This window comes from Rhineura floridana, chromosome 1 (assembly GCF_030035675.1).
Source record: "Rhineura floridana isolate rRhiFlo1 chromosome 1, rRhiFlo1.hap2, whole genome shotgun sequence".
Lineage (NCBI taxonomy): Eukaryota > Metazoa > Chordata > Lepidosauria > Squamata > Rhineuridae > Rhineura > Rhineura floridana.
The window spans coordinates 266842167-266860683 of NC_084480.1; the positions used below are offsets into that span (position 1 = coordinate 266842167).

At 39.3% G+C, this 18517-nt stretch overlaps 1 protein-coding gene across 10 annotated transcripts in view; it reads left to right on the plus strand.

Moving 5' to 3' along the window:
- Window positions 1–2161: 2161 nt before the first annotated feature.
- Window positions 2162–18517, plus strand: part of SGK3 (serum/glucocorticoid regulated kinase family member 3) — a 93819-nt gene continuing 77463 nt past the window's right edge. For 4 of the 10 annotated variants that reach the window (XM_061600479.1, XM_061600473.1, XM_061600480.1 and 1 more), the window contains exons 1-2: window positions 2162–2300; window positions 10720–10932. The gene's annotated coding sequence lies outside the window, so the exon portion shown is untranslated. Of the gene's footprint in view, window positions 2301–9228; window positions 9291–9836; window positions 9858–10155; window positions 10176–10719; window positions 10933–11088; window positions 11330–18517 lie in introns of those variants that run through there. The other 6 variants (XM_061600477.1, XM_061600481.1, XM_061600501.1 and 3 more) reach the window with 5 other exon arrangements.

Here is an 18517-nt window from a genome sequence, read left to right on the forward strand (position 1 = left end):
GCAGGGACCCCAGAAATCTCACCGCTCGGAGATTGGGGAGGCGTGCAACACTATTATCAAATTTACAATGCAAGCCAATGCATGTTTACTCAGAAGTCAGCTCCACTGTGTTCTGTAGTGCTTACATCCAGTTAAGTGTCCATAGAACTGCAGCCTCAATCATTTGCCTACACACCGATACCATGATTTTACAAGTGAAGTGATTCAGTATTTATAAGTGTATAATGCTCACACGGGAAAAATCAATCCATTCCAAACTTCACATTTAGTAGGCATGTTGCACTCACACCCACCAAGCAGAGGATTGCCCATTCCTTTTTTTGAAACTGCAGTGTAACAAAGTACATGAAATGATAAATACAGCCACAATTTGGTTGACCTACTTCCATCCTCTGTATTGTTCTGTTTGTTTTGCTGTGCCCCAAGATATGTTCCTAGATACAATGGCCACAACAATTCCACACGCTAGATTAGCTTCATGTGTGAAATTAATAGGATTAAGGATGTTTTTAACTATTAATTGTTTTAACCATGAATTGCCAATTTATTTAGTACTATGGTATAGTATATAGTATATAGTATACTTTATCTCATCTGTGACACAAAATTAAAATAGAAGTGGATTCTCTCTACAAAAGAATTTGACAGTGCAGTAACCAAAGAAAATGCTTGTCTGCATAAAGATATATGTAATAATTGGAGACTGGCCCATTTAATTTGAAAGCAATAATGGAACACATTAGACAGCACTGTAGCCAGGAGTAGGTATGAAAAGAAAACTGAAAGCAAAGAAGTATATTAGAAAATTAGTTTTGTGTGTTCATCTTCACTATTAGAAAGGATCTCGCGGAAGGCCAAATGCTTTAATGTTTTACTCTAAATTAGTCAGCTATAGGAGGGTTTGATGTGTGCTTGTACTTAGCATAAGGAAATAATGTTGAGACTGACAATTATAAATTCATGTTGTGGGGAATTCACCCACACTATAGAAACCTCCTGAAACAGAGCAGTAGGTATTATCTGCTTCCTGCTGCCTTGGCTGACTTTGCTCACTTTAAACATATGCTCAGTTATGTCGCTCCTACAACATTACTTCACTGCCCCAGATGCAATTCTAACAATCCCTGGAACCTCTCCTCTACTTTTGATGCTTGGCTGAAGCCTGCAGCTCTATCACCATTACCTTCTTATTCTCATGTCTTCATATAATTCCCTTCACGTGCTCTCTTGATTACAGGTGCTTCTACACTAAGAGTTACTCTACAATTGCACATACTTTTTGTAGGCATCTATATGAAACTCCTGCTGGGAGAAAGGGCAGGTTATAACTCTAACAAGCAAACAAACAAACAGGGAGCATCCCATACCACACACTTAAACAATTTGAAAACCACTTAGTGTTTGGGGTAAATGCCAGGGGTAAGGGACCTCAGGCCCGGGGGCAGAGGGGAGGGCAAATACAGCCCTCTAGGACTCTGTATCTAGCCCTGGGACTCTCCTCAGTGACCTTGCTGCACCCCATCCTAAAGTGCTTTTGCCTGGCTGGAATGTGTCCTTGAATTTTGATCATTTGTCTTACATGCCTCGATAGAGAGATATGTGTGTGGAAACCACAAAATTCTGCATGGCTATGTTGTAGCCTACAATACAGAGACAAGAGTCGCATCTTTTGCTGTGCCCACATTTTGCATCTGTCTGCTCCCACCACTAGCCACCAGAAGGTTGCCCATAAGGGAATGTGATCCTCAGACTGAAAAAAGTTTCTCCACCCTAGTACAGAAATTTGGGCAGTGCAGCATTTATTGAGACAACTTCAATTTTTCTGTTAAGAGACCCTTCCACATTTACAGTCCCCAAGGAAAAATTTCAACCTGTTCCTTTTAAGATACTTTCATTAGATCTGATATTCTCATCAAGGATGCACACAATGGATACAATGTCTCCAGCTGGTTTGAACGATAAAATGGACCTATCTGTATTCCTGTATGTTCTCTGTAATTTTATAAACTTTTGTATATGCACTTCTATTTGGTAAAGATTGTGCTGTAAAGATTCTATAAAAATTGTTTCTTATTTATATTTTTGTATCATTGTATCTGACCTTGTAATCCTATCAGACATGTTTCCCTTTAAAAAGTGCTGTATGCCAAAGCCGGTAATTTAACTGCTGAGAAATACAGCTGTTGACAGTATTGGGAGTGCCTTCTTATCTCCTATATAAGGGCTCAGCTAAATTATTTCTTTAGGCAACATTTGAATTTTTTTTCCTTTGAATTCCTCTGTGCCCTCCGTGGTTTATGGTTTGTATTTATTATTTCACTAGTATAATTTTTGATATCGTTTATAATCTGAAACTGATTTTTCATTTTTCTTTACAGTGGTTGAGATCATAATAATTGAAATTATCTTTATGTATTTGTACGGCAGATGCAGGTTTGCAGTAAGTAAATTTATTGTATTGATGTTTTTTCACAAACAAATTTAGTTTTGAGATGATTAATTACATATTATACATTTTTGGGATTTAACCTTAGGACATACTGAAGAAAGAAATGTATCTGACAAGAACTTGAGGCAACAGGGGGCTTAAGAAAATTGTCATCCCTGTACAGTCTCCATTTTCCATCTGAGGAAGTACAAAATGAAATGCAATCCAGGAGATCTCGTTAACAATTGGAACATTTGGAGTACTTTATGTTTATTTGGCAGCTAATTAATAACTGGATAACTGAACTGTAATATTTGGTGTATTTATGTTTATATAGTAGCATATCAATGTTTTATTATCCTTTCATGTTTTGGTTCTTTCTTGTCTGTATTATCCATTCCAGTTCATATTAACTTTATTCTTGCCTGTTGACTCCTGTATTTTCTTCTTCTTCTTTGCTCTGTGGTGAGGACATGCCTGTTATCATCAAATCATTTTCTCCCATGTTTTCCTTGTGGTTCTCTTTTGTCTCTCTTGAGAGTTCATAAAATCCACATTTTAAAAAAACAAACAGGAAAGTGGTGCCACAGGTGTCCATTGTCCTGGGACTACTTTCCTGAGCTTTTTTAAGGTAATGGTTTTAATGTGTGCAGTTATGTTTAACCTTTCTATTACTTTCTGGCAGGAATCTAACAAGGCAGTGATTTCTGTCCCATCCTGTGTTAGTCAAAGTCAGCACTGTTTCTTTTCCACTCCACTTCAGCTTCTGCTGAAACTTACATTATTTGTGTGGCTATCCACAATAGCTGAAACTAACATAATTAATTTCAATGCATTTAAATGAAAGGGAAATAAAAACTGCAGAAAATAACATAATTATTTATATTACATTTTCTGACTAAAAAAACCAACAATAGCAAATACAACTTGTATTCACTTGCATGATTTCTGTGCCTGACCTTGGACAACATGCAAATTGTGGCAATTTCCACTCCTATTTCTGTTTCTGATGGAATTCTCCAACTTCGCTACCTTCTGGTCCATGCCATTTTAGTGCCAATATCCGCTCAATAGAACTTAAATGAAAAAGTGTTCAAGCACAAATTTTAATGTATTTTTCAGCATGTTTATAGTTAAAATTATTTTTAAGTTGCACCACATCACTTTTTAGCCCACATTAAAACAATTATTACAATATTATCCCAATAGCACTTACATTAAAAGTGTATTAGCACAAATAAAATATTGATTTTTAAAAAAAATAATGCTGCTAAAATTATGCATTTAGATGCATTTCATTTACCTGCCCGTTCATCTATTTCCACATAACATAGGAGAGTACTGTGACGTCCTTCCCTGGTTCTCCCTGTCACGTTCCCACCTGCTTGTGGCTACTGCCTTTCACTAGGCACCACCAGGGATACCACCAGTCCAGACCGTCCTTTATATGGTTTCTCACTCCGCTCTAGCACAGATCTCACTAGATCCCCCTGCTAGGCAGCACCACCAGTCACATCCTATAACCAATACTCCCAGAGACTTTGCCTGAGTCTCTGTCTAGCTGGTTACTTTTGTGACTGCGTGCTTATGCTGTTCCCAACCCCCTTGTATCTTTATAGATAACGCATACAACTCTGGGTTGCTCTGGATACTTGAATTGTTATTATTCCTCCCTTCACCGCTGCCACCATTAGATACTGTTTCTGTTCAGCCTTGGTAATTGCCTTGCCCTCCCTTCTGGTATGTATATCCCCCAGCCAAGGATCAGGCCTTTGGTAAACCAAATAAGTATTTATTAAATATCAGAAATAACAAGATTAGTTTTAAAATGTTTCACAAGCGTATGGTTTCATCTATTCCTGTTTTGTACTTGACTTATTATTAATCAGAACTCCAACTCCCTCTTTCTCCACACTCCTGACCTCCATCCTCAAACACCTCTTTCTCCACACTCCCAACATCCACCACCAAACACCTTCTTCTCCACCCTACTAACATCCACCTTGATTCAACTGTCATTCTTCCATTTATACTCCCAGCCATTCAAACGCTCAGCCAATCATCCAGCATTCTACTGCTCATGTACTCCCCCCTCCTCTTTCACTCCACTTACCATATGTCTTCTATATAAACAGCACTTACCATATTTACACTACAAGCAGGAACATCACATTTCCCCCCCCCTTAAAATAACAGCAAAGTATTATTTGTGCTCTAGGATTCATACGACGCGTTAACAATAAAAAAACAAGTCTCTTTGGGGAAAATGTCTTTTTTGCACCCACGTCTGGGTCACGTCACTGCAGTCCCGGCCACCTGCCTTGAAAGTCCATCGGCCAATACATTGTCCTTGCCTTTTATGAACTTGAAGTCCACCAGGTAATCTTGTAGAGCCCAGGACCACCTCTGCAGCATAGTGTTATGATTTTTCATAGTCTGTAACCATAACAATGCTTGATGATCCATTGTCACAGTAAATCTTCGTCCCCACACGTATGGGCGCAACTTGCTCAGTCCCCACACGACCGCTAGGCACTCCTTTTGGACCGATGAATAATTCTTCTCCCTCGATGTCAGCTTGTGACTAAGATATGCCACTGGATGTCTGGTGCCTCCTCTCTCTTGTAGCAAGACGACTCCCAGCGCTAGGTCCGACGCATCCGTAGCCACGATGAATGGTTGCTCGTAATCTGGTGCTATTAATATGGGTCCTTGGCACAAGGCTTGCTTCAGAAGGTCAAAAGCCTTTTGACATTCATCCGTCCACACCACACGCTCAGCATAGCTAAAGGGAATTGTCAAAGAAATTATAAAATGTCAATTACTGTAGGCCCTATGTAGGGGCTTTTGTTCACAGGTAGTCAACATGCAGATGCAGCGCACCTTGCCTTGTATTTGTATGTTTGAAACTTATTGGTATTACTTAAAAGTAAACAAGAGTTTTAAAATTATTCCCTTGGGTAGCTTCTTATACAAGTATTTGATTTTAAACTAGCTTCAAAGTACTATTGATTAATTTTTACAGCATTTTACAAGTACATTACAGTCCTAACCTTGGCTATTCCTACAACTTTAGAGATGTCCATATGATTATCCACATCTGTGGTTCAGTTGCACATTTGGATACATACTAATACATAAACCTAACGGGGAAGTTATTCTACACGAGACAGTGCATGATATATGCATTGAGGTGGCTTTTGGGTGAAGGATGGCTATCCAACAAACCTTGTGCTTGGATTGACTAGAAGAAACCAGCAAAACACCTGTGGCCTAACATTCCTAGTCTGTTGATAGGAAACTAAGACTGAAGCTGTTTGTTTTTTTAAAAAATAAAATGTGTGCCTCATTTTTGTATTTTGTATGTATATGTGCAAGGATATCCCAAAGGCTCTCCATGCAACATTAATTTACACTGGTAAGCAGCAACATGGGGTGAAAGGAGTGGAGTCTTTTGGAACACAAGAAGGGTCTTGTTGATCAGACCAAAGTTCTTTCTACTCCAGTACCTTGTTTCCCACAGTGGTGATCCAGGTGCCTCTGGGAAGCTCACAAGAAGGCAATGAAGGCAATAGCCCTTTCCTGTTGTTGCTCCCAGCAGCTGGTGTTGCATATTGCCTTTGAACTTGGACAATATTGCATATTGAACTTTGAACTTGCCTATAGTACTACTATTATTCAGTGTGGGCTCATCTACACGGTGGTTTACTGTGTGTTTGGTGTTACTCATTTTTTTTTTACAATAATTTTTATTCAAATTTTCATAAAACAACAAAACAAAATCAAAAACATAACACAATAAAAATAAAAATAAAATTTTTTGACTTCCGATTTGTCACAGATCAGCTATAAATATATAATATATATCAAACCTGTCCCTTAATACATACAAAATCACTTTTCTCCATAGTCTATCTTAATTAATCGTCAAATCCCATTATCATCATTTCATTTTTATCTTTCAACAAAAAGTCTAAGAGAGGCTTCCATTCCTTAAGAAATGTATCTGTCGATTTTTCTCTAAGTAAACATGTCAATTTATCCATTTCTACTAAGTCCATTAATTTCAATAGCCATTCTTCCGTTGTTGGTGTTGATTCCATTTTCCACTTTTGTGCATATAATAATCTTGCTGCCGTAATCATATATAATATTATTCTTCCATATTTCTTTTCTATTTGTTTATCCATAAAACCCAATAAGAAAAATTCTGGTTTTGACTGTATATTTATCTTTAGAATTTTTTGCATCATCCTACCTATCTGTGCCCAAAATAATTTTGCCTGTTTACACAACCACCACATATGATAAAATGATCCTTCTTGTTGTTTACATTTCCAACAAACATTAGAAACATTACTATACATTTTTGACAACTTTTCTGGAGTCATGTACCAACGATACATCATTTTATAGAAATTTTCTTTAAGATTATAGCATAATGTAAATCTCAAGCCTTTTTTCCACATATTTCCCATTGATCCATTTGTATATTATAACCAAAGTTTTTTGCCCACTTTACCATACACTCTTTTACTTGTTCTTCTTCCATATCCATTTTCAGCAAAAATTTATACATTTTCGCAATTATATTTTCATCATTTGTACACAAACCTATTTCAAAATCAGATTTACTTATTTCAAACCCATACATTTTCTTATCCATTTTATATCTCTCTAACAATTGTAAATAGGCAAACCATTGAGAAATATATCCTTCCTTTATCAGTTGTTCTCTCTCTTTCATTATATATTCTCCATGTACATTTTCTAAAAGTTCTTGATAAGTTAACCATTTCTCTTTTCCAGCCATTTCTCTTCTATAAAATGCTTCTTGACTTGAGACACATAATGGTATTTTCGAGTAAAACCTTGGTTTATATCTATTCCATATTTTCAACAGAGGACGTCTTATAAAATGATTATTAAAATCCACATTAACTTTTACTTTATCATACCATAGATATCCATGCCATCCCCACTTCAGATTATGGCCCTCCAAATCCAATAGTCTTTTATTCCTCAATAATAACCATTCCTTAATCCAGACTAAACAACAGGCTGTTGACGTGTGTGCGTTGTTGCGTGAAACAGCATACATTACGTTGGAGTTAAGTTGAGCAAGAAACTTCTTCAGAGCATTAGAGCATGTTAAGAGTCTTTTATTAAGACATTATGGCTTAAGGCTTAAGAGTAAATACATGTAGAGTTTCTTCAGTCACCCCCCCCCCGGGGGTAAACACAGAAGAGAACCTCTCAGTTCAGAGGCAATACACAGAAGACAAGCCTCTCCGTTCAGAGGCAATATTCAGAAGACACAACTTACAGACTCTGTTAGAACTTTCCCAGTTGCTATCTCACGTTACCATGACAACTGCTGGCCTTGAATGTCTGCTCACTCTCAGGCCAAGAGATAACAGTTACTTCTCCAAACTTGCAGGCTTTATGGAAAACAACTAGAGACAGTAATGCCCATGGGTCACAGCCCAACATACCCCCCTTTTTTATCCATCAAGACTGCATAATAAAGTCTCAAATTTGGTAATCCCAGTCCTCCTCTTTCTTTGGCATCTTGTAATAATTTAAATTTAACTCTTGGTTTTTTTCCCTGCCAAACAAATTTAGAAATATCTTTTTGCCATTGTTTAAAAGGTAAATCAGAGGATATTACAGGTATTGTTTGAAACAAAAACATCATTCTCGGCAATACATTCATTTTTATCACGGATATTCTGCCCATTAATGACAATTGTAATTTATCCCATTTTAACAAGTCTTTCTTAATCTCTGTCCATAGTTTTTCATAATTGTTATAAAACAACGTTGAATTTTTATTTGTCATAATAATACCTAAATATTTCAACTTTTCCTCTATTTTAAAATCTGTCTTGTCCATCAACTCTTTTTGTTCCCTTGAAGATAAATTTTTCACCAACATCTTTGTTTTTTGATTGTTGATCTTAAATCCTGCTAACGGTCCAAATTCTTTTAATTTGTCCATCAATACATTAATTCCTTCCAAAGGGTTTTCTAATACGATTATCAAATCATCAGCAAATGCTCTCAATTTATATTCCTCTTTTTTATCTTTATTCCCGAGATCCTTTTATCTTGCCTTATATCTCTAAGCAGCACTTCCAAGACCAAGATAAATAAAAGAGGAGATAATGGACATCCCTGTCTTGTACCCTTTTGTATTTGTTTGGTGTTACTCATGTCTCCTTTAAATTTGCATTGTTCAGATGATGTTACCAGCAAACAGAATCTATCATACAGTTTTCCCCCTGTAAATCCATACTAACCCAATCCACTGATAATACAAAAAGGGGAAAAAAACTTTTAAATTAATTTCTCTAGTGCTTGCAGATATTTTGCTCTGATGCTTTTAGGTGGATGTGTCAATCATTTCCCTCTCCACACCCACTATTTCCTCCTCTCTTCTTTCATTTTGTTTCCTGTAGGCTGACAAGAAACTTCGGGTTGCTCTCCTCTATTCTGCTGGCCTTTTTTATGTTGCTTCAAATTGTGCCTTTATTTTCTTTTTCACCTAGCTTGTGCACAAAAGCATAACACTGCTCAAATAAAGATTTGTATTTCAGCTGTATGCTACCAGGGAAAACACATATATTTGTACTACTGGGGGGTTTTTTAAAAGGAACCTACTGCAACTGTTAGAACAGACTGAGAATGCTTGGTCACCTAGCAACCAGGGAAAGTAGAAATGTATAATTAGAGGGTGGGGCCACAAGAAAAAAGCAAGACTAATCTTCTCCAAAGGAATGCCTGTTTGTGTGAATGGGAAAAAGGGATTGGCAGCTAACTTTTGAGCAGGAACTGCAGATGTTGCAAATGAAAAGTGAAGGTAAAAGAAGTGTATTTCCTATGAAGAAATGCTCCCATGTAGATGAGCTATAAGTATACTTCAGCAGTTTCACCTTGAAGCCTCTCTTTGAAGTTTTTTTGTTTAAGTATGGCCACCTTAAGATAAGGGTCTTGTAGACTGACATTTTCTCCCACAGGTTTCTGAGTATTGTGTTGCATCCATTTTCTATAGGGACTGGCCTGTTTTTCCTATGTAGAATGCAGAAGGGCATTGCAGGTAGATAACAGCATATATCACAGTAGAATGTAAGCAAGTGAATCACCCTTGATTTAAGGATAATACCACTATTGCTGCTTGAGCAGATATAGCAAACGAGTATGTGGATTTGTTGCGGAGTGTGGTTCCTGCATTTGTGACTCTGTTATGTAACCTGTTTCAGGTAATTGTTTTAGGTTAGTAGACTACTTACTAGATGGCTTGGGACTTTCAGATACCTGAAAGACAAAATAGCTGGAAGACTGCCTGCTCCGCCTGGACTTTGAGGTCATCAGGGGATACCCTTCTCATGGTGCCGCATCTCTCTGAGATATGTTTGTAGTGACTTGTGTAAGACAGCACCTTCCTCCCTATCAATCTACCCATTCACTTAGATCATCTTCAGAGATTTTTCTCTGGGTGTCTTCACTGACTGAGATTCAGTAGGTGGTGATTGGGGAGAGGGACTTCTTGATGGCAGCATCCTGTTTGTAGAGCACTCTCCCCAGTGACATAACCTGCCTTACACTGAGACAGACCATTGGTCCATGTGACTCAGTATTGTCTACAGTTCACTGACTGTCAGTGGCTCTCCAGGCTTCCCAGTCCTCCCTGGAGATGTCAGAAGTTGAACCTGGGGCCTATTGATAGCAAAGCCAAGCCACTGAGGTACTGAACTTCCTGGTATCCATGTTATAATCTTTTTAGTGCCTGTCAAAGAGCATTTTATTAAGCCTTTTTAAAAAACAAATTAACCATGAGCTGATAGATAAAAGCAGCATTGAATCTATAACTTTTAATTTTATTGTTAACTTGTGCATCTCTCTCTCTTTCTAGATTGCCAATGGTTTTACATGGCATAAGTTGCCTTGAAAATGTTTGTTTGAAAGGCTGGCAACATTTTACAATTTTTATATATAAAAAAGGCCCCATATTTATAAACATTCGCTTCTAAATTTGTTAATTACAGTTATAAACAAATAAAAGGGAAGCCTCGAGACACTTTTTAATTTTGATCAAAGTTCTGTGCCTTTTAACAGTCAAGATTTTCCTGGCAGGGAGAGGCAGTGATAAGGTGTAACAGGTGATATCGACCTGTTGAATTTCTGCCTGTGCCAAGCATCCATTAGAGAAGATGCTGAGCCTCTGTCGGGGAGACGGGAGTGGCAACTGTCCGGTGTCTAAACTCTGCGCCGAAATATTTTTGCTTCAGGAAAGGCGAGCCGAGGTCTGCAGTGGCCACAATTTCCCGCCAGGTGGCGAGACGTCCCGCCCGTGCCGCGTCACATGAACCTAACGCTGAAACTCGTCCTCGGGTGACCCCCAGGCTCTTGCCTAGTAGTGGGAGAAGTCTTACGGCGCCTTTGGTTGTTGTTGCAGCAGGAGTTGCCGTCGCCGCCACCTTTTGGACCCGGTGTAAGCGGAGGTTAGTGTCTTGGGGTAGGGTTTGCTGGGCACTTCATTCCACTGTTCACCGCCAGAACCAGCCACCGCCACGAGAGAAAATACGCTGGGAGGGTGGCGGTTGCACGAGATTTCCTCTCCCCCTCCCACCCCAAGGGAGGAGAAAGCAAGCTCCACCCTGCACAGGGCAATGGGGCGGTTGTGCGCGGTCACAACAAACTAGCGGAGCACTTTGCTACGGCGAGGTGGCCCCGGTGGGGGGGTCTGCGCGGGCTCGGAACTCCTAACCCGAGCGGGAAGGCTCTGCCCGCCTGCTATTAGATCCCTGCTGACACGTCAGTAAGGAGGAAACGACCCAGGCAGTTAACGTTCAGCAAAGGCTCGAGGAAAAGAGCGTGCGTGTGTGTAGCTGTCTGGGGGTAAGTGCGAGGTTGGCTGGGGAAGATGAGGTGTGATTGTGCGGGAGGGTCCCGTTAAATCGAGAGATCTACGCGTTGCAAATTGAGCTATTAACGAAGAATGTCACAGTTGCTCGTGGAAGGAAGGGACGGCCGGGGAGGTTTTAGGTCGCCATCCTGTAGGCAGTTAATGTGGAAGTAAGTCCCATTGAACTCATTCGGATTGATTTATCAGTGGATGCATCTATAAGGATCGTGCTGTTGGTGTCAAAGCCACTGGAATCTGGGATTTAATGTGAAACATGGCTATGTTTAATTTTCTGCTGTATTGGAGAATTATGTGGGTATCTTTTTTTCTTGCCTAGAAATCCATCTCAAAGCTAAGACTGTCACAGGGCTTAATCTGAGCTTTTAGGGTTGCCAGGACTCAGCCCTGTGGCTTCTCTTCTAGAGGAGAGTGAATTCTGTATAAATGCTGAGTAGCTTTTTTTTCACTGCTAAGTGACTCTCTAATAGTCTAATAGTTGGTGATTATGGGTTGTAGTCAACTAAGTTCTACTCAGAGTAGACCTATTGAAATTAATAAACCCAAGTTAATCATGTTTATCAACTTCATTGGGTCTTCTCTGAGTTGGACTTGCACTGAATGCCACCTGCTTTCCTCAGTTGGTTTTACTCTTAAATATACTCTTTCCTTAAAAGCCTGCCCATTATATACTAAAGATTGCAATGAGCATTACAATCTTCTTTTGCTCTTTATTGATGATATTGTATTAGTTGTGGATTATCATTACCTTATTATTTTTTTCTCAAAATTGGTGGTTTTCTTGTATTTTGTGTATTAGTATTATTATCCCTTAATTGGTAGTATTCTTGAATTATTTTATTGTTATTATCATCCTCTTTTCCTCTGTTAGTGATCTTCTTGTACTGTTACATGTCCTTTCTTTTTATTGTCTCTTTTTGCAACTTTGCTATGCAATTTTATTTTGAAATAAAATAAAAGCCCACCATCATATATCTGCAGGTAGCAGCCATGATTTCCAGGTCAGGTTAAGCTGTGGTGCCTTGCCTGTTTTAAGAACTAGTAACTACTGGATTGCCATAGCCATTTAGTGTTAGCATGGAGAAACTTTGTGATAGAGTGTGGTGTGAATATTTATTGCTCAAGTAATGTCTTTAGGGCAGGCTCTTTTTTCTTGTCTGTTTTATGAAATTGATGTACAGGATGAGGAAAGAGGAGATAATTCTAGAGGAAGCCCACTTTCCATTTGAGATTATACTGTTGAACTTTAATCTCAAATTTCCTGACTGTTTGGTTCAGTTAATGGGCTTATTTCAGTTTATGTCTTTGGAGGGACCTAGAGGTTTTATAAAATATTGGTCTCTATATAAACCCATTGTGCAGTCAATCATGCAGAAATGACTTATTTTTCCACTTGCCTCTTATTAAATGTTCCCAGTAGCAACTGGGTTTTCTGCAAAAGAGGTGATGGTGATATGTAAAACAAAGTGTGCCAACAGTGATTTAGAGAAAACAAATGACCACAGTGCTATTCAGTTAGACATACATGTTTAACATACATGGCAATTGCCAAGAAAATCCAAGATGGTGACATGTGACTTCAAAAGAGGAAACTTCCCCAAAATGAGGGGATTGGTAAAAAGAAAATTGAAAGACAAAAGTCTACAGGGTCAAAGCACTCCAAAATGCTTGGGAGTGGTTTAAAAACATAATAATAGAAGCTCAACTGGAGTATATACTGCAGATCAGGAAAGGTGCCACCAGGGCCAAAAGGATGCAAGTGTGGTTAATAAGCAGAGTCAAAGAAACTGTTAGAGGCAAGAAGCTTCCTTAAAAAAATGGAAGTCTTGTCTTAAAGAGGAAAATAAAAAGGAACACAAACATTGGCAAAAGAAATCCAAGAAGACAATAAGGGATGCTCAAAAGGAATTTGAGGAGCACATTGCTAACATAAACACTACCAACAAAAAATTATTTAAATACATTCAGAGCAGGAGACTGTCTAGGGAGGCGACTGGACCCTTGGATGACAAGCAGTCAAAGGTGTGCTGAAGCAGGATGAGGAGACTACAGAGAAGCTAAATGAATTCTTTGTATCTGTGTTCACAGGGAGGATATAGGACAGGTGCCTGTGCCTGAACTAACTTTTGCAGAAAGGAAGTCTGTGTAAATGGGGCAAATAGTGGTGATGAGAGATTAAGTTCTAAGCGTAATAGACAAAATAAAAACTGATAAATTGCTGGGTCTGGATGACATCGACATGAGAGTTCTCAAAAAATCTCAAATGTAAAACTGTTGATCTTCTAACGAAAATATGTAACTTGTCCTTCAGATCAGCCTTCATACCCGAGGACTGGAAAGTGGCCAATGTAATGCCAATTTTTAAAAGGGATCCGGGGGGATCCTGGAAATTACAAGCCAGTTAGTTTAACATCTGTCCCAGGAAAACTGGTAGATAGTATTATTAAAGACAAATTAACCAAGCATATGGAAGCACAAATCCAGCTGAAGCAGAGCCGGCATGGCTTCTGCAAGGGAAAGTCCTGTCTCACTAACTAACCTATTAGAGTTCTTTGAGAGCGTCAACAAGCATATAGATAAAGGTGACCCAGCTGACATAGTGTACTTGGACTTTCAAAAAGGTTTTGACAAGGTACCTCACCAAAGACTGCTGAGTAAGCTTAGCTGTCATGGACTAAGAGGAGAGGCCCTCTTGTGGGTCAGGAACTGGTTAAATAACAGGAAACAGAGAGTAGGAATAAATGGACAGTTCTCCCAATGGAGGGATGTAGAAAGTGGAGACCCCCAAGGATCAGTACTGGGACATGTGGCTTTTAACTGGTTCATAAATGATCTAGAGTTTGGGGTGAGCAGTAAGGTCTGGTTTGCTGATGATACTAAATTGTTCAGGGTTGTTAAAACAAAAAGGGATTGTGAAGAGCTCCAAAAGGACCTCTCCAAACTGAGTGAATGGGGGCAGTAAAATGGCAAATGTAGTTCAATGTAAACAAGTGTGGTTATGTATTTTGGAGCAAAAAAATCTCAATTTCACATACAGTGCATTGCAAAAATAATCAGATCCCTGACCAATGCTCTCGTATTATGAAATACAAATGGTACATTGTAATTTCGTTCTGTATGATATTTTATTTTGAAACACTGAAACTCAAAATCAATTCTTGTAAGGTGACATTGGTTTTATGTTGGGAAATGTTTGTAAGAGACAAACTGAAACATGTTGCTTGCATAAATATTCAACCCTTGTGCTGTGGAAACTCCCAGTTTATACAGATGAAAGAAATTGCCCTTTATACAGATGAAAGAAATTGCCCATTTACCTTACCCCTGACCTCCACCTGTGAACCATTAACGTTGCTGTCACATAAACCCCATAAAGCGGTCACATAAATGATAAAAACCCCACTGTTGAAGGATCATTGGTCAGGCTGTGGATCTGAAGGAAAATGAAGACCAAAGAGCATTCTACAGAAGTGAGAGATATTGTAATACAAATGGATAGATTAGGAAAAGGGTACAAAATAAAATCCAAGTGTTTGGATATCCCAGTGAGCACAGTTGGATGAATAATCAGGAGGTGGAAGCTGCATCGCACCACCCAGGCACTGCCAAGAAAAGGCCGTTCCTCAAAACTCAGCGCCCAAAAAAGAAGGAGACTTGTGAGAAAAGCCAGAGAGGCCAGCAATCACTTTGAAGGAGCTACAGAGTTCAGTGGCTGGGAGTGAAGTAACGGTGCACCAGTCAACCACATCAAGAGCTTTGCATAACACTGGCCTGTATTGGAGGGTGGCAAGAAATAAGCCGTTACTCAAAAAGTAGCATCTGAAAGCATGTCTACAGTTTGCCAGAAAGCATGAGAGTGCCCCAGCTGAGATGTGGGAACAGGTTTTGTGGTCAGATGAGACCAAGTTAGAGCTTTTTGGCTAAAACTCAAAGCGCTATGTATGACACAAATGTCACACTGCCCATGCCTCAAGACACACCATCCCTACAATGAAGTATGGTGGTGGTAGCATCATGCTGTGGGGATGCTTCTCATCAGCAGAGACTGGGCACCTTGTTAAAACTAAAGGAAGAATAGATGGAGCAAAATACAGGGAAATACTGCAGGAGAACCTGCTTCATTCCACTAAAAAACTGAAGCTTGGGAGGAAATTCACTTTTCAGCAGGACAAAGATGCCAAGCACAAGGCCAAAGCAACATTGGAAGGGCTCAAGAACAAAAAGGTGAATGTCCTACAGTGGCCCAGTCAAAGTCCTGATCTCAATCCCATTGAGAATCTGTGGCATTCTTTGAAAATTGCAGTGCGCAAGCGACATCCAGCCAACCTGAATGACCTGGAGCAAATCTGTCTAGAAGAATGGGCTCCTGCTGGGAGGAAGGGTGGGATATAAATCAAATAATAAAAATAAAATAAAGAATGGGTCAAAATTCCTCCAACACTGTATGGAAAGCAGGTACATACCTACCCCAAAAGACTTAAAGCTGTTATTGCAGTGAAAGGTGGCTCTACCAAATTCATGTGTGGGGGTTGAATACTTATGCAAGCAACATGTTTCAGTTTTTTATGTTTCTTACAAACATTTCCCAACATAAAATCAATAGTCACCGTACAATCATTGATTTTGAGTTTCAGTGTTTCAAAATAAAATATCATACAGAATGAAACTACAATGTTCCATTTGTAATTCAGTAATATGAGAACATTGGTCAGGGGTCTGATTATGTTTGCAATGCACTGTATAAAGTCCTGGGATCTGGACGGGCAGTGACTGGCCAGGGTCAAGACCATGGGGTCATAGTAGATAGCTCAGTAAAGATGTTGACCCAGTGTGTAGCAGCTGTGAAAAAGGCAAATTCCATGCTAGGGATCATTAGGAAAGGTATTGAAAATAAAACTGCCAATACCATAATACCATTATATAAATCTATGGTGGGGCAACATTTGGAACACTGTGTACAGTCCTGGTTGCCTCACCTAAAAAAGAATATTGTAGAGCTGGAAAAGGTTCAGAAAAGGGCAATCAGAATGATAAAGGTGATGGAGCAACTTCCCTACAAGGAAAGGTTGCAGCATTTGGGCTGTTTAGAGAAAAGGCGAGTCAGAGACAACATGATAAAAGTGCATAAAATTATGCATGGCATGGAGAAAGTGGGCAGAGAAACGTTTTTCTCCCTCTCTCATAACACTGGAACCCATGGACATTCAATAAAGCTGAATGCTGGAAGGTTCAGGACAGACAAAAGAAAGTACTTCACAGGGCACATAGTTAAAGCATGGAATTTGCTCCCACAAGAGGCAGTGATGGCCAGCAACTTGAATGGCTTTAAAAGATTAGACAAATTCATGGAGGATAAGGCTATCAGTGGCCACTAGCCGTGATGGCTGTATTCTGCTACCATAGTCAGATGCAGCATGCTTCTGAAAATCAGTTGCTGGAATCTACAGGAGGGGAGAGTGTTCTTCTGCTTCTGGGCTTCCCGTGGGCATCTGGTTGGCTACTGTGAGAACAGGTTGCTGTACTAGATGGTCCACTGGCCTGATCTAGCAGACTCTTCTCAGGTTCTTTCAAAATTCTTTAGGGAACTTGTAATGCGGAATATATAAGAGTCTCCATCCTGAGCCCAGCTTCTACTTGGGCTCTAAATTATATATCCTTGACTGCGTATTTGGGCTTTTTAAAGAGGGATTGTAATTCAATATTTCGTACTTCTTATTATGAGGCTCATAAACATAAGCATCTAGCTGTATTTAGTGGCATTATTTGTTGAGCTGTATTTGAGTAATGTAAACTTTAAGACAATATACTACTTTCAGGGGTGGGGAAGTGGGGGGGGAGGATTAGTTAGACATGCATATACAAGATCCATTACATATTTTGGGTTAATACCAATCAACTACTGTGAAAAGGATCATTGGCAGGAACTGCTAAGACTTCTCTTAGTTTAGGCTTTCTCCTATTCCTTTGCAATATGGCCACACTTGCTCAGAGCAAAGCCAAATTATAAACATAGTCTGGGGGAATATTTGAAATTCCAGTTGAACCAACTTTCTTGGTAACACTTGTTCATTGAGTCAACATGTGAGTCAGTGGTGGGGAAACTTTGGGCTTCCAGATGTTGGCGGACTGCAACTCCCATAATCTCAGACCATTGGCCATGCTGGCTGGAGTTAATGGGAACTGAGAGTCCACCAATATGTGGAGGGCCACACGCTCCCCATCACTCATGTAAATGTTGAGGATGATATGCCCCAACCATTCAATCGGTGTAACATTAAAAAAAAAAAAAAACCTGTAGAGTTGGAAGGAATCTTAAAAATCGTCTAGTCCAGCTTCCTGTCATTGCAGTAAATCCATTGCTACAGCATCCCTGCTAGTGGCCATCCAGCCTATTTTTTGCTGTTTCAGCAGTAATATAATGGCCTTGAACTTGCATATGCAATTACTATGCTTTTCTTCACCCCTGTACTATTTCCACATTGCTGTTTATCTCATTGAAAATATGCAAGTAGCTGCCTTTTAAAGTCTTCTTGTGGATTTCTGCATTCAGTATCTATCTGACATTTGTCATTCTCTCTCTCTCTCTCTCTCTCTCTGTGTGCCCCCAATACTCTGGCAGTCCAATTCCAGCACATAATGCAGAGTTAGGGGCGGCACAAATTACTTTAGGCATGCATTTAACTCTGTATAAGACTGGGCTGAGCAAGGAGAAAAAAATTATCCCCTTTAGATTATTGTTTACCTCTAGTAAATTATTTCTAGGCAGCGCTTGGAGAATTAGGTAATCTTTCAGCTCCCTAGGAGTAAAGATAGCGTTTACCTCTTGATAACATCTTCCAAGGGACACAGTGTAGCAGAGTTAGTGATTTCCTGGGAAGTGTTAAATCTAGGGGTGGTTTTTCTAAGAAAAGTAACTTTACAATATGTGGAGGGATTAAAAATATAAAGCTCCATAGAACTAGTGGCTCAACTGCAGTGTCTCAGAATCCAGCTAGTTTGACAAGTACGTAATGCATATCTTCAAATGTTGACTCTACCAAGTCAAAACAGACACAGTTTTGGTCTCTCTTATGAGGATGGCTGAAAAGTTATCAGTCCAAGTAGAATGGAGATGAGTTCGGATTTAAACTACAGATTCTTTTATAGACAGCTGGGTGGCCATT